The following is a 13,290-nucleotide window of genomic DNA, read 5'->3' as shown; positions in this document are numbered from 1 at the left end:
ACTCTGATCTATAGCATTTGAATCCATCTGATTTTGGTGAGTAAGACATGCCCCCGCCAAGTCACAGATGCGTGCTAATTATCTCGATATCCCATCACGTTCGGACAGCACTGTTCCATTAGTTAGAAGGCTGTCTATTCCACCACTCGTCACTGACTATGTAGAGTGCTCTCGCAACACGGAAAATAGTACACTAACGTACAGGAAGATTTCACTACCATTCAGAGTATATGAGGACTGCACAAATCAATTCTGAACCATAACTGCTACAATTAATACATATCAAATAAATAAAACTCCGTCCGAACAGGACATGGAAGGCCCAATGGTAGTGACGGCCGCCGTGTCATCCTCATCCCACAGGCATCACTGGATGCCGATATGGAGGGGCATGTGGTCAGCACACCGCTCTCCCGGCCGTCCGGCCGTATGTCGGTTTACGAGACCGGAGCCGCCACTTCTCAATCAAGTAGCTCTTCAGTTTGCCTCACAGGGGCCGAGTGCACACTGCTAGCCAACAGCGCTTGGCAGACCGAATGGTCTCCCATCGAAGTGCTATCCCAGCCCGACAGCGTTTAACTTCTGTGATCTAACGGGAACCGGTGTTACCACTGCGGCAAGGCAGTTGGCATCGATATCGAACGATTGTCTGTAAATATCCCCTTCTACGAGTCATAATCTCCTTTATTGTATTCTTATTATTACTATGCAAGAAATACGACAGTCTAATGGTGTCAGTTTTCACTGAAGCATAGTGTTACGTGGGACATAAATTACCTTTTTTTCAAATAGAGCATAATTCCACAATTCGAATCTTAAAGTATCGCAGAGCTTTCAATCGGTACAACAGCCTCACCCCTCCATGCATAATTCAGAGCTATTGCACGAGCAGGTGCAGATTTGGGACTTAATCACAGTATTGCTCATTTTTAGCCCCAAGCGCTATTCACTAGTGGATAGAACATGATTTTTGAAAATTTGTGGTAAGTGCCTATGGGACCAAGCTGTTGAGCTCATCGGTCCCTAGGCTTACACAGTACTTCATCCAACTTAAACTAACGCTAAGGACAACACACACACCTATGCCCGAGGTAGGACTCGAACCTCCGCCGGGAGGAGCCTCGCAAGGCGCCCTAGACGGCACGGCTTCCCCCCTCGGCCCGATCATGATACTGTATTATGTCTAGAGCAGAGTATATCCCTACGTGTAGCACGCATATCCGTAGGATTAGTAATTTATTTAAAAGCAAACCCAATAACTACACCCTTATACACATGTTGCAAATCGGGAGCCTATTAACCAGCAAGTACACTCGAGTGCACAAAAAGCAGGCCACACCTGAATTCCAATGTATAGCCGCACCTGACTCTATACAGACAACATAGCATAGCCATGTCGCAGGTCCTCTCACGTTGTTGCCGCATTACAAGCCAAATACTGCTCAGTCTACAGTATACAATATGAATACACACATGAATCGAATGGTCGAAGGTTCCTATCACTCGGCAGTTGCGAATTAATAATGAAATTTATAAATGAAAGATTGCAATTAAATAAAACCTGCAGGTACTATCTTAACGAATTTAAATAATGAGTACGATAGTAGAAGTACTTTTGAGAATGTGGTATATTTCTACAAAACACTTATTGGTGTCGATGGTCCAGCAATTAAATAAAACATAAGTTGAATAACAGGGAAACGATAGATTCCTACAGCGCGTAATTAGTTATGAACAACAACACAGCTCGCAAGATATTCACTTCTAAACGCACATTACGTCTTCACTGTAGAAGCCACGGAAATCTCACACAAGTTCACAAGTCGGCACTCCGAAGTATTTCTATCTCTCGTGACCACGCCCAAACCTCTCCACTCTCCAAGTCTTCCCGCCGACTCCGCGTCCGTCGCACACCCGTGTCCTGTGCGGCTGTCCAGCACTGCCTCGTGTCCTCCCCAGAGACGATCGCTGCGACTGGCTAGAGCGCTCCCGCCCTCTCTTCAAGCCAATGCCCACTCACAAATATAATGAAACATACGAAATACTGGAGTTACATTTAAATAACTTGAAATTAAGTAAATATTTCTATGGCTGGACCATAAACACGCTCTAACACACATTATTCAATACATAAACAATTAAACAAACACATATCAAAAGAAAAGAAGCAAAAGGTAGGCCAGGAGCCTAATGTCTGTGTGCTTTCTAAATTACAGTAAATATTTAACCAATTTCTTCATGAATTGTATATATCGGATACATACAAAGACATAGATGAATATATGTTTATAAGCTTGCTGCTACCGTTTTTTCGTGTAACTGTGGAGTACTTATGGCGCGACGCGATCGATAGTAATCCGCCACTTTGAACTCCAATTACTCATGCTTGTAATTTACACCAATTTAGGTTTACACTTATAGCTTTCTAAAGACACGTCGATCGACGAACTCGGATGAAGCGTTTACATTTTGGAAATTCGTTGCTGGGTGTTATTTGTCTAATTTAGTCAGATACTAAACTTTAAATTAATAAAGATATTGAAAATCTGATTACATCATCAGAATCGTCGTGTAAATAATGGTAATGTACATGTTTCTTTTTTAAGGATCATGATTCGTCTGGCTACTATCAATTTCTGTATGAACTGTGAAATGCCGGCCGGAGAGGGTGAGCGGTTCTAGGCGCTACAATTTGGAACCAGGCGACCACTACGGTCGCAGGTTCGAATCCTGCCTCGGGCATGGATGTGTGTTATGTCCTTAGGTTAGTTAAGTTTAAGTAGTTCTAGGTTCTAGGGGACTGATGACCTTAGAAGTTAAGTCCCATAGTGTTCAGAGCCATTTGAACCATTTTTTTTTTAACTGTGAAATGCCTGCCATTAATGTTTCACAAAGTCAGCCATCTTTGGTACTCCCGGCATAGAAATCTTCATCGTCTCCGTCACAGTGTCAACATGGAATTCCCAGCCACGCGGCTAGACCATGCGCTGGGGCCACCCCTCTCGTCCGGCTAACGTTCGCCACCACGTGGTCGCGTCCTGTGCGGCCGCCTCAGCTCCGAACATATAATATTTCCAGGACGCTACAACTCACCCGTTACATGACAGTTACAATAAATGACACTACATATGTCTTAACACATCCATGACACCTACCTATGACGTGACGAGTTTCTGTTCGAGATCCCAATTTGACCCACTGTTAACCAAACAAAGTTTGCATGTATGATCGAGACACGACTAGGCATAAACCGACGCAAACATCGAAGTTTTCACCGGTATCAGTTCACAAGGCCCAATGTTGGATTGGGGTTGGGGGAAGAGACCAGACAGCGATGTCATCGGTCTTACGGATCAGGGAAGGACGGGGACGGAAGTCGGCCGTGCCCTTAAAAAGGAACCATCCCGGCATTTGCCTGGAGCGATTTTGGGGAAATCATGGAAAACCTAAATCAGGATGGCCAGACGCGTGATTGAACCGTCGTTCCACCGAATGCGAGGGCCGAATGGCCGAAACTGTAAATAAATGACGATACATTTAGCACTGCATCAGGAACCCAATCAAGCTTATATTGCCACTCCGACGTAACCACGAAAGGCACGTAATAAAGTGCAACGCACAAGTGTGAAAAGCCATGAAGTAAAGTTGTAGTAATGGACGGCTGTAGAAACCGGTACATATATGAACTGTTAATTAAGCACAAACAGATGTCAGGTATTAAATACACGCATCAAAACTTTTTTGCATCACCCAGGTTCCCAGAACTGCTGAAGATAGACGTTGACTGTGGATATTGTATCACACAGTCCCTCTGACTGTACAGAGATGCCACTAAACCCGTTCAAAGATGTAAACAACGACGAGCAGCGCCTATTGGACGGAGGGAATCCAACAGCCGATCAGTTCCAGTCATTCCATTAGGATGGAGGTACACGGCTCGTGTTCACTGCAGTTTAATCATGATTAGACGGTCAATACCGAGGTTTGATCGCGTCCGCATTGTTAGTTTGTGCCAGGAAGGGCTCTCAACAAGGGAAGTGTCCACGCGTCTCGGAGTGAACCAAAGCGACGTTGTTCGGACATGGAGGAGATACAGAGACAGGAACTGTCGATGTCATGCCCCGCTCAGCCCGCCTTGGGCTACTACTGCAGTGGATGACCGATACCTACAAATTATGACTCGGAGGAATCCTGACAGCAACGCTACCATGTTGAATAATGGTTTTCGTGCAGCCACAGGACATCGTGTTAAGACTCGAACTGTGCGCAATAGGCTGCATGATGCCCAAATTCACTCCCGACGTTCACGGCGAGGTCCATCTTTGCAACCACGCCTCATGCAGCGCGGTACAGATGGGCACAACATGTCGAATGGACCGCTCAGGATTGGCATCACCTTCTCTTCACCGATGAGTGTCGCATATGCCTTCAACCAGACAATCGTTGGAGACATGCTTGGAGGCAACCCGGTCAGGCTGAACGCCTTACACACTGTCGAGGGAGTACAGCAAGAGGGAGGTTCTGCTGTTTTGGGGCGGCATTATGTGGGATCGACGAACGCCGCTGGTAATCATGGAAGGCGTCGAAACGGCTGTACTATACGTGAATACCATCCTCCGACCGATAGTGCAACCATATCGGCAGCATTTTGGCGAGGCAGTCAATTAGCGACCCCATTGTGCACATCTTGTGAATGACTTCCTTCACGATAATGAGATCGCTCGACTAGAGTGCCAAGTGTCTCCTCCAGACATGAACCCCATCGAACATGTATGGGATAGACTGAAAAGGGCTGTTTATGCACGACGTGACACACCAACCATTATGAGGGATCTACGCCGAATCGCCGTTGAGGAGTGGGACAGTCTGGACCAACATTGTTTCTTCACCAGTAGTGAGATGTGCACATGTTTGGCTGGAGGTAACGTAACGAACAGTTCTGTGCTGTCTCTGATTCCACCCTCACACATGTCGTCCTGCTGACTCCACACGGAGAGGTGTCACCTATCAAATTCCCTTTCACTAGTACTTAGGCTCGTGCCATTCGTAAAGACCTGTAGGAGTCTGGCGTCGTGAGGAAACAATGAAATGATGGAATAGTATCATCTCAAAGGGTTCAAATCCAGAGAAGAATTGGAATCGTAGCTCGAATCCCAAAATCTCAATCCGGTGTCAGAATTTTGAAAATTTCAGGGTCACTTAAAATAAGAAATGAAGGTTCTGTGACCATACCTGACGACTGGTTCGTTAACCAAAATAACATTACCAGTGTAAGAATGCGGTAAGTTCCACCTCTGACAGCCACAACTAATCCAACTCTGTTCCACTCAGCAGCGAATGGAGGTGTTGGTTCAAATGGCTCTGAGCACTATGGGACTTAACATTTCAGGTCATCAGTCCCCTAGAACTTAGAACTACTTAAACCTAACTAACCTAAGGACATCACACACAACCATGCCCGAGGCACGATTTGAACCTTCGACTGTAGCGGTCGCGCGGTTCCAGACTGTAGCACCTATTACCGTTCGGCCACCCCGGCCGACAATGGAGGTGTTGAATGCTGATTTGGAACGATGGCACAGTCTGCAATCTTTACTTGGCGTTACTGGAGATGAAGGGAGTATGCTTGTGGCTGTTAAAAACTGGTACCCCCAGCGCGAATCGAACCCTAACCTTAGCCATTACAAGGTAGCTTCAGTCCAACCAACCACCGAATTTTACATGTGTGAGTAAAATGTTCTTTGTCATAATGGGATACGCAACACACGGTACGAGAAGTGTTGACTTCACTTGAGCTGTTGTGAATAACATCTTCGTGCGTCGGTAGTCAACGTCATGCAGTAGGAACACAAAAACGTGGCATCAAACCAATTATTTTCCTTTTTTTAAGCTGTATTCCGTCTGTCTTCTAAGAACATCAGTCTGACAGAAAGTCAGGAGACAGTTTCTTTCATTTTCTAAGAGGCCACTAATAGAAAAATCTTGCGGAAACATGTTTGTGAAAGGGCTCGTGGGTCTGTGTCATGGTAAGACCAATTCCAGGGCAATCAGCCAAAGGCCGCTAGATACAGATGGGCGTCCGCTCAAAGTATCGCACCGAATCGGGCATAGAGCCTATAATCTCCAGCGGTCTCTTCTGTGCTCAAATTAGCAAGTATAACATTACGTAATATCGAGTGTGATATAATAGTATGTTTCAGCATGTTACGTGGCGATTTTGTAAAGCGTGTTGCTTTAGGCGTATTTAACTATGGTCTTATTTTGTTCAAGTTTGTAGTATAGCTCGTGCCATGACGAATTGAAAATTTCTCATTTTTGAAGTTATTGTCGTTACGCATTAGAAAACGGAGTAAAGTCTAAGATTTGTGACTCTGTGTTCTGTTTAGCAAAAGGGTGAAAGCCGTGAAGGCAAATCCAAACACCTGTGTCCTTTATTGATTGAGTGCTATGGGGCAAGTCAATCTACGTCGTTTCAAGTACGATCGTTTTGAGATAAATTAATCACCACATTCAGAAAGAAAAACGGGTGTTGATGTAGGACGCTCTTCAAGTAACGAATGGTAACTTCCCAAGGAGACAATAGTGGGTAAGCCATAACAAACATAGCCTGCATACGCCAAACGATGGTCTATATAAGATCATAGAATCTATTGTTATTGATATACATCTGGTACCACAAAGAAGGTGTTTCGTGTTACAAACTACTTCACAGGGATGTGTACTTTGCAGTTGACATTTGTTGCCAACAAATGAGATGTCGTATAGTCGTAGACGTGGAGAACAGAGTCAAGGAGCTTTGTTAGCAAACGCCTACTGTCTGTCTTACAATCTGGCACCCACATGTGTTTACCTTTCTCTTCTCTTATCGATCAGCCACCAGGAAACTTAATTTTTGGTTTGTTTTGTTTGTCTTTGTGTACAGTACTGGCCATTAAAATTGCTACACCGAGAAGAAATGCAGATGATAAACAGGTATTCATTGGACAAATATAATATACTAGAACTTACATTTTCACGCAATTTAGGTGCATAGACCCTGAGAAATCAGTACCCAGAACAACCACCTCTGGCCGTAATAACGGAATTCATAAGCCTGGGCATTGAGTCAAACACAGCTTGGATGGCGTGTACAGGTACAGCTGCCCATGCAGCTTCAACACGATACCACAGTTCATCAAGAGTAGTGACTGGCGTATTGTGACGAGCCAGTTGCTCGACCACCATTCACCAGACGTTTTCAATTGGTGGGAGATCTGGAGAATGTGCTGGCCAGGGCAGCAGTCGAACATTTTCTGTATCCAGAATGGCCCGTACAGGACCTGCAACATGCGGTCGTGCATTATCCTGCTGAAATGTAGGGTTTCGAAGGGATCGAATGAAGGGTAAAGCCACGGGCCGTAACACATCTGAAATGTAACGTCCACTGTTCAAAGTGCCGTCAATGCGAACAAGAGGTGACCGAGACGTGTAACCAATGGCACCCCATACCATCACGCCGAGTGATACGCCAGTATGGCGATGACGAATACTCGCTTCCAATGTGCGTTCACCACGATGTCGCCAAACACGGATGTGACCATCATTATGTTGTAAACAGAACCTGGATTCATCCGAAAGAATGACGTTTTGCCATTCGTGCACCCAGGTTCGTCGTTGAGTACACCATCGCAGGCGCTCCTGTCTGTGATGCAACATCAAGGGTAGCCGCAGCCATGGTGTCCGAGCTGATAGTCCATGCTGCTGCAAGCGTCGTCGAACTGTTCGTGCAGATGGTTGTTGTCTTGCAAACGTCCCCATCTGTGGACTCAGGGATCGAGAGGTGGCTGCACGATCCGTTATAGTCACGCGGATAAGATGCCTGTCATATCGACTGCTAGTGATAAGAGGCCGTTGGGATCCAGCACAGCGTTCCGTATTACCCTCCTGAACCCACCGATTCCATATCCAGCTAACAGTCATTGCATCTCGACCGACGCGAGCAGCAATGTCGCGATACGAAAACCGCAATCGCAATTGGCTACAATCCGACCTTTATCAAAGTCTGAAACGTGATGGTACTCATTTCTCCTCCTTACACGAGGCATCACAACAAAGTTTCACCAGGCAACGCCGGTCAACTGCTCTTTGTGTATGAGAAATCGGTTGGAAACTTTCCTCATGTCAGCACGTTGTAGGTGTCGCCACCGTCGCCAACCTTGTGTGAATGCTCTGAAAAGCTAATCATTCGCATATCGCAACATCATCTTCCTGTCGGCTAAATGTCTCGTCTGTAGCACGTCATCTTCGTGGTGTAGTAGTTTTAATGTCCAGTAGTGTATTCTGTTTTGGGGATTGCGGTTTAAATGCGATGTGACTCGAAATCAAAGTCATTACATGCGTGGGACCGAAAAACTACCTGCAGATCATCAGGCGGTTTTGGATAACGACATGGAATATATTGCTGATAATTTCTCTGATATTTGTGTCTATTTTGTTCAATAACCTAATGGCAAAACCCATCAATACGCACTACACTAATACCAATGGTGTCTGATCATAATACGATAAAACAAATGGCTATCTTAATATACATGAAGTGTTATGTCTTATTCAAGTAACTTTACCGCACTAAACGACAATACGACAATGTGACTGTGAGATCAGTTGCTGAATGAAACACTGTTAACAGAGTATTCAGTGATACGATTTCGTTAACAGATTTGTGTATTTTCAACAGCAGTTCCGTATTATTTTATGTTTCTTACCTCTTGATTGACAGGCTACTGAACGTAGTGAGACATCTTACGATGAAAAAATTTCTACAGATGTCGTTCTGAGTTCGATGTAGCTGTTTGTAGCCCTGTCACAGAGGAGGTTAAATGTTATTTTCGCACCAGTTAATAACTTAGAGCTACTGCCTCTTATCCTTTACAGTTTATCGACATTTTCATGGAGCAATCGACCAACCGCAGTGTTCATGGCCTCCTCATTGCCCTTGTGTGACTGATACAGGTAATTCGCAAATGTATACAACGAGATCAGTTGTACTTGCTACGTGAAAGTAAGCTCCCCTGTCTGTAAACATGTAATTGATAAGTCGACGTCACACCAAAGAGGAAATCATTCAGAATCTTTGATTGGTATACCACGAATCAACAAGTAAATCTTGTAAGTTAATTTTCTCTCATTCCAGGAAGTAACAAAACTATAACAGTCAGTAGACATGTTCCAGACATGTTGTCATGGCCGTATCATAGTCGTATCAGGACGATTATGTTTCTACTGGTGCTAGTGGGCTAACAATTTAGGAGTGCATCTTTTACATCAACTATGCAGAGGCTTAATTACTTTTCTTGCGACATCGTGAGGAGTATTCTATTATTTGTGGTAAGGGGGACGAATGGAAAGTTTCACAGACCTCCGCAATACATGCGAAAGGAAATAAACGTCATCCACTAAGTTACAGATCCACTCCATTGACGTCGCCATGTAGCAGGACTTGTGAACAATTAAGTTGTTCCAGCGTTATGAAATACCCCGAAATATATTACCTACTGACATCAAACCAGTATGGGTTTGGAAAGCATCACTCTTGTCAGACACAACTGGCACTTTAATCGCACGACGCACTCTGTACAGGGGTTCAAATGGTTCTGAACACTATGGGACTTAACATCTGAGGTCATCAGTCCCCTAGAACTTAGAACTATTTAAACCTAACTAACCTAAGGACATCACACCCATCCATGCCCGAGGCAGGATTCGCGCCTAGAACCGCTCGGCCACACCAGCCGGCCTCTGTACAGGTGCTCTCAAATTGATTCCGTATTTATAGAGTTCCGAAAACGCTTTGGATATCATTCCTCAATAGCAACTTCCAACCACATTGCCATGCTATGGATTATTTTCTCGGTTGTGCCACTGGATTCGTGATTTCTTGTCCTAAAGGTCACATTTCGTAGTAACTGACAAGACGTCACATAGTGAAACGGAAGTCATTAGCAGACGAGCAGATCATTTCTCTTCGATTTGTGACAGGAAATGCTACCATCTAGTAAACTCCTCAGAAGAGCAAAGCAAATTGCAAAATGATGTTGAAAAATATTTCTTCACGCTTCAGAACGTGACAAGCTACCCTAAACAATAAAATGTGTGTGGTTCTCCACATTAATGCAGCAATAACACCGTTGAGGTTCGCTTAGGCGATAAAGCAGTCGCATTTAAACGTTGTCGATTCAGCTAAATATGCAGGAGCTACGATCACCAACAACTTATATTGGAACTAACATATGGAAGTTATTGTGGAGAAGGAAACCCAAAGACCACGTTTTATTGGTAGAATACGTATAAGTTTCAGCAGATCAATTACAGTGACCGCCGACAACACACATATGATCCTCTTCCGAAGTATTCCTGTGGGGTGTTGGATACCTAAGACGTAGGACTGAGGAAGACATCGAAAACGTTCAATGAAGTGCAGCTAGTTTTGTATTATCACGAAATAGGGGAGATTGTGTGACTAATACGATAAACGAGTTAGGGTGGAAATGATTGAAACGTTGGCGTCTGCATTGCGGCGAGGTGTTTCTCTAAATTCCAGTCACCAATATCCTACGCTGAAGGCCACGATATTTTGTTTACCCCGACATATGTAGAAGATATGACCATTGTGATAAGAGACATCAGTGCCTGCACGGTAGGGTTTACTTGTTCGTTACTTTGACGTGCTTTTTTAGTGTGGAACGGTAGAGAAATAATGTGTCTGTGGTTCAAAGAACCCACTGCCAAGGACTTAATTGTGAACTGCAGGGTAATCGTGTGGATGTGGATGTAGATGTCAAAGGAGGAGTAGAAGGAAGGAAGAAGGGATCTAGGAGTAATTGGAGTGCATAAGTGCAAAATAAAAGAGTGAACAGCTTGAAAAGTATTCCTTCCTTAGACGAGTGCCACAGTTCGATTTTTATTAGGACAGAGAGAAAAGGAAGGAATGCTTTCAGAACGAAGTAGGGATTATAGGTAAGGGGATATAAAAGAATACAGTTTCATAGGTTTTGAGAGGAATGATAGAGGACAGTAAAGAAAGCAGAAATTAAACGAGAACATATAGTTTTAATAGAAACCGCTAGATTTGTTAATGTTTTGGGAGAATGAAGTAGAAGAACAATGGAAGAGAGGCGAAAGGGAGTGAGAGAGGGAACAGATGAAAAATTAACAGTGAATAAATGTAAGACGAAATAGTTTCCTTAATTTTTGCGGGACGGAGAGTGAATTAATGGATGGAGCGGAAGAGAAAGTTGTATTTCAAATAACACAAAATTTTTTTGAAGGGTCCATCTAAATTGATTACTTTGTAAGTATCTGGGCGAGACATAAGTGAAATGAAAATAGAATATTTAATAAACTGTATATTCAAAAGACACTTACTTGAGTTAAAAAGGCAACTCAAAGGAAAACTAACTCAAATTTTATTCTATATGTTGCCAAGTGATCTTCCAGTGGATCTCAGGGAGGAATAATTGAGGAAAAGACGACATAACATAACGATTTAAGGACTCTAATACTTCATCCAGAATCCCACATTGTTTTGTACCCATATCATGTGTCTTGACATAGAACCTATAAGGCGTCAGACGTAACAGCCTGTGGAAGTAACTTCCTCTCAGGCTTCAAAAACGCACTTTCAAAGAGCGTCAGCAGTACTGGGTTGGTTTCGTTGCCAGTTCTCTTTTAACGTTCTGGCGACCTCAGCCCACGTTTTCCATACGGTTCATATCAGCAGCCCGTGGGGCGGCCAGTACATGACGTTGGAAATCACGGAGAGCTGCTGTTGAACGAATGCAGACTCGTGAACGGAAGAATGGTTCTCTTGCAATGTGAAGTCCCCTTCTCCGTACAGCATTCGCACTGACGGAAGCATTACATCTTCCAGTATGAGAGCATACTGTTTACTGTCTAGAGTTCTTCTGTATCCTGCCTGGAAGGCGGCGCGTGGGTCTGCTCCTGTAAACTGAAGGGTAGGCCGAATGTAAGAAGTGAGTAGGGACAGGAAAAGGTGAAATGCTTGGTACTGCAATTAATAGTAGTTTTACTTAACTCTGGCTGAGATGAACACACAGGTGCGTAGCCGTACAGGTATCTACGCTAACTGTTACTAGTAGTTGGACAAACTATCATTGAAGTAACTGAAGTAACAAAGTCTGTAATGTCTGGCCCCATATGAAGTAGAAACTAAGTTGCTTGGTCGTCAGCTCGGAATCAAATGGGTAGAATCTGGAGCAGCGCTCGTAGAGCTGCACAGCGCCGGCTCGATGGCGCTGTCGTCGGTGTCGGTGTAGTGCCAGCCTACGAACTTGCACCTACGCCGTGGCATCGCAGCCCTAAGTTCCTTCTATCCTGTGAAGAATTCCTGCTCCTCTCGCAGAAATTCATCCTCAGCAGCAAACAGATAGTTGCCCACTTCTTCTCGTCGTGGTTACATATTCGCGTCGATGGCGAGACCCTTCCGGCCTGTTAACGACTCTTGGGCAGTCGTTGCTGGTGGAAAACGCCGTCTCGTCAGCGAAAAATGACGTTTTCCCACGACCGATTCAGACGGAGCTCCGCAAATACCAGCCAGTGTAAAATATTGTCTTTGCTGAGTTCTTGTTTATTGGTGGATCGTCGTGCATGGAGTCCAGCGTTCTTCAGCCTTCGGCGAATCGTGTCAATGGAGCCGGAGAAGTTCGTCTCCCACTGCAACTGCTTCGCGTTCAGAAAGGTATTTTCTCTGCTCTTCGACCCTAAATCCCTGTCCTCCTGCTCTGAGTTCACTGTCTTCGTGCATGAGCCAGGATCTATGTTGGTAGTGCCTCTTTCAAGGTAGTTCCTCCACCATCCCGTTGCAGTGGTATATGGCACGCCACACCTACCTCCAGTTTCTATGGTTGAACATCCGCCTCCTTTAATAATTCATGAGGGTATTTTTGATCCGTCGTTGCAACTACTTTGTTCAAATGGTTCAAATGGCTCTGAGCACTATAGGACTTAACATCTATGGTCATCAGTCCCCTAGAACTTAGAACTACTTAAACCTAACTAACCTAAGGACATCACACACATCCATGCCCGAGGCAGGATTCGAACCTGCGACCGCAGCAGTCGCGCGGCTCCGGACTGAGCGCCTAGAACCGCTAGACCACCGCGGCCGGCAACTACTCTGTCTCGAGTTATCTCCCAGTGAGCCATTGCAACAGAAGACCTGATGTGTATTTCTGCTTGCTGCTGCCGGCCGGAGTGGCCGAGCGGTTCTAGGAGCTACAGTCTAGAACTGCG

The 13,290-nt window shown here is 44.7% G+C and overlaps 1 pseudogene; it reads right to left on the bottom strand.

The window, feature by feature from the left end:
* Nucleotides 1-512: 512 nt before the first annotated feature.
* On the bottom strand, nucleotides 513-630 carry LOC126250569 (5S ribosomal RNA; annotated as a pseudogene).
* Nucleotides 631-13,290: the final 12,660 nt, after the last annotated feature.

The sequence above is a fragment of the Schistocerca nitens genome, chromosome 3 (assembly GCF_023898315.1).
Source record: "Schistocerca nitens isolate TAMUIC-IGC-003100 chromosome 3, iqSchNite1.1, whole genome shotgun sequence".
In the NCBI taxonomy this organism is placed as follows: Eukaryota; Metazoa; Arthropoda; class Insecta; order Orthoptera; family Acrididae; genus Schistocerca; species Schistocerca nitens.
Note: the sequence above shows the minus strand (reverse complement) of the source record. Positions and strands in the feature narration are given on the sequence as shown.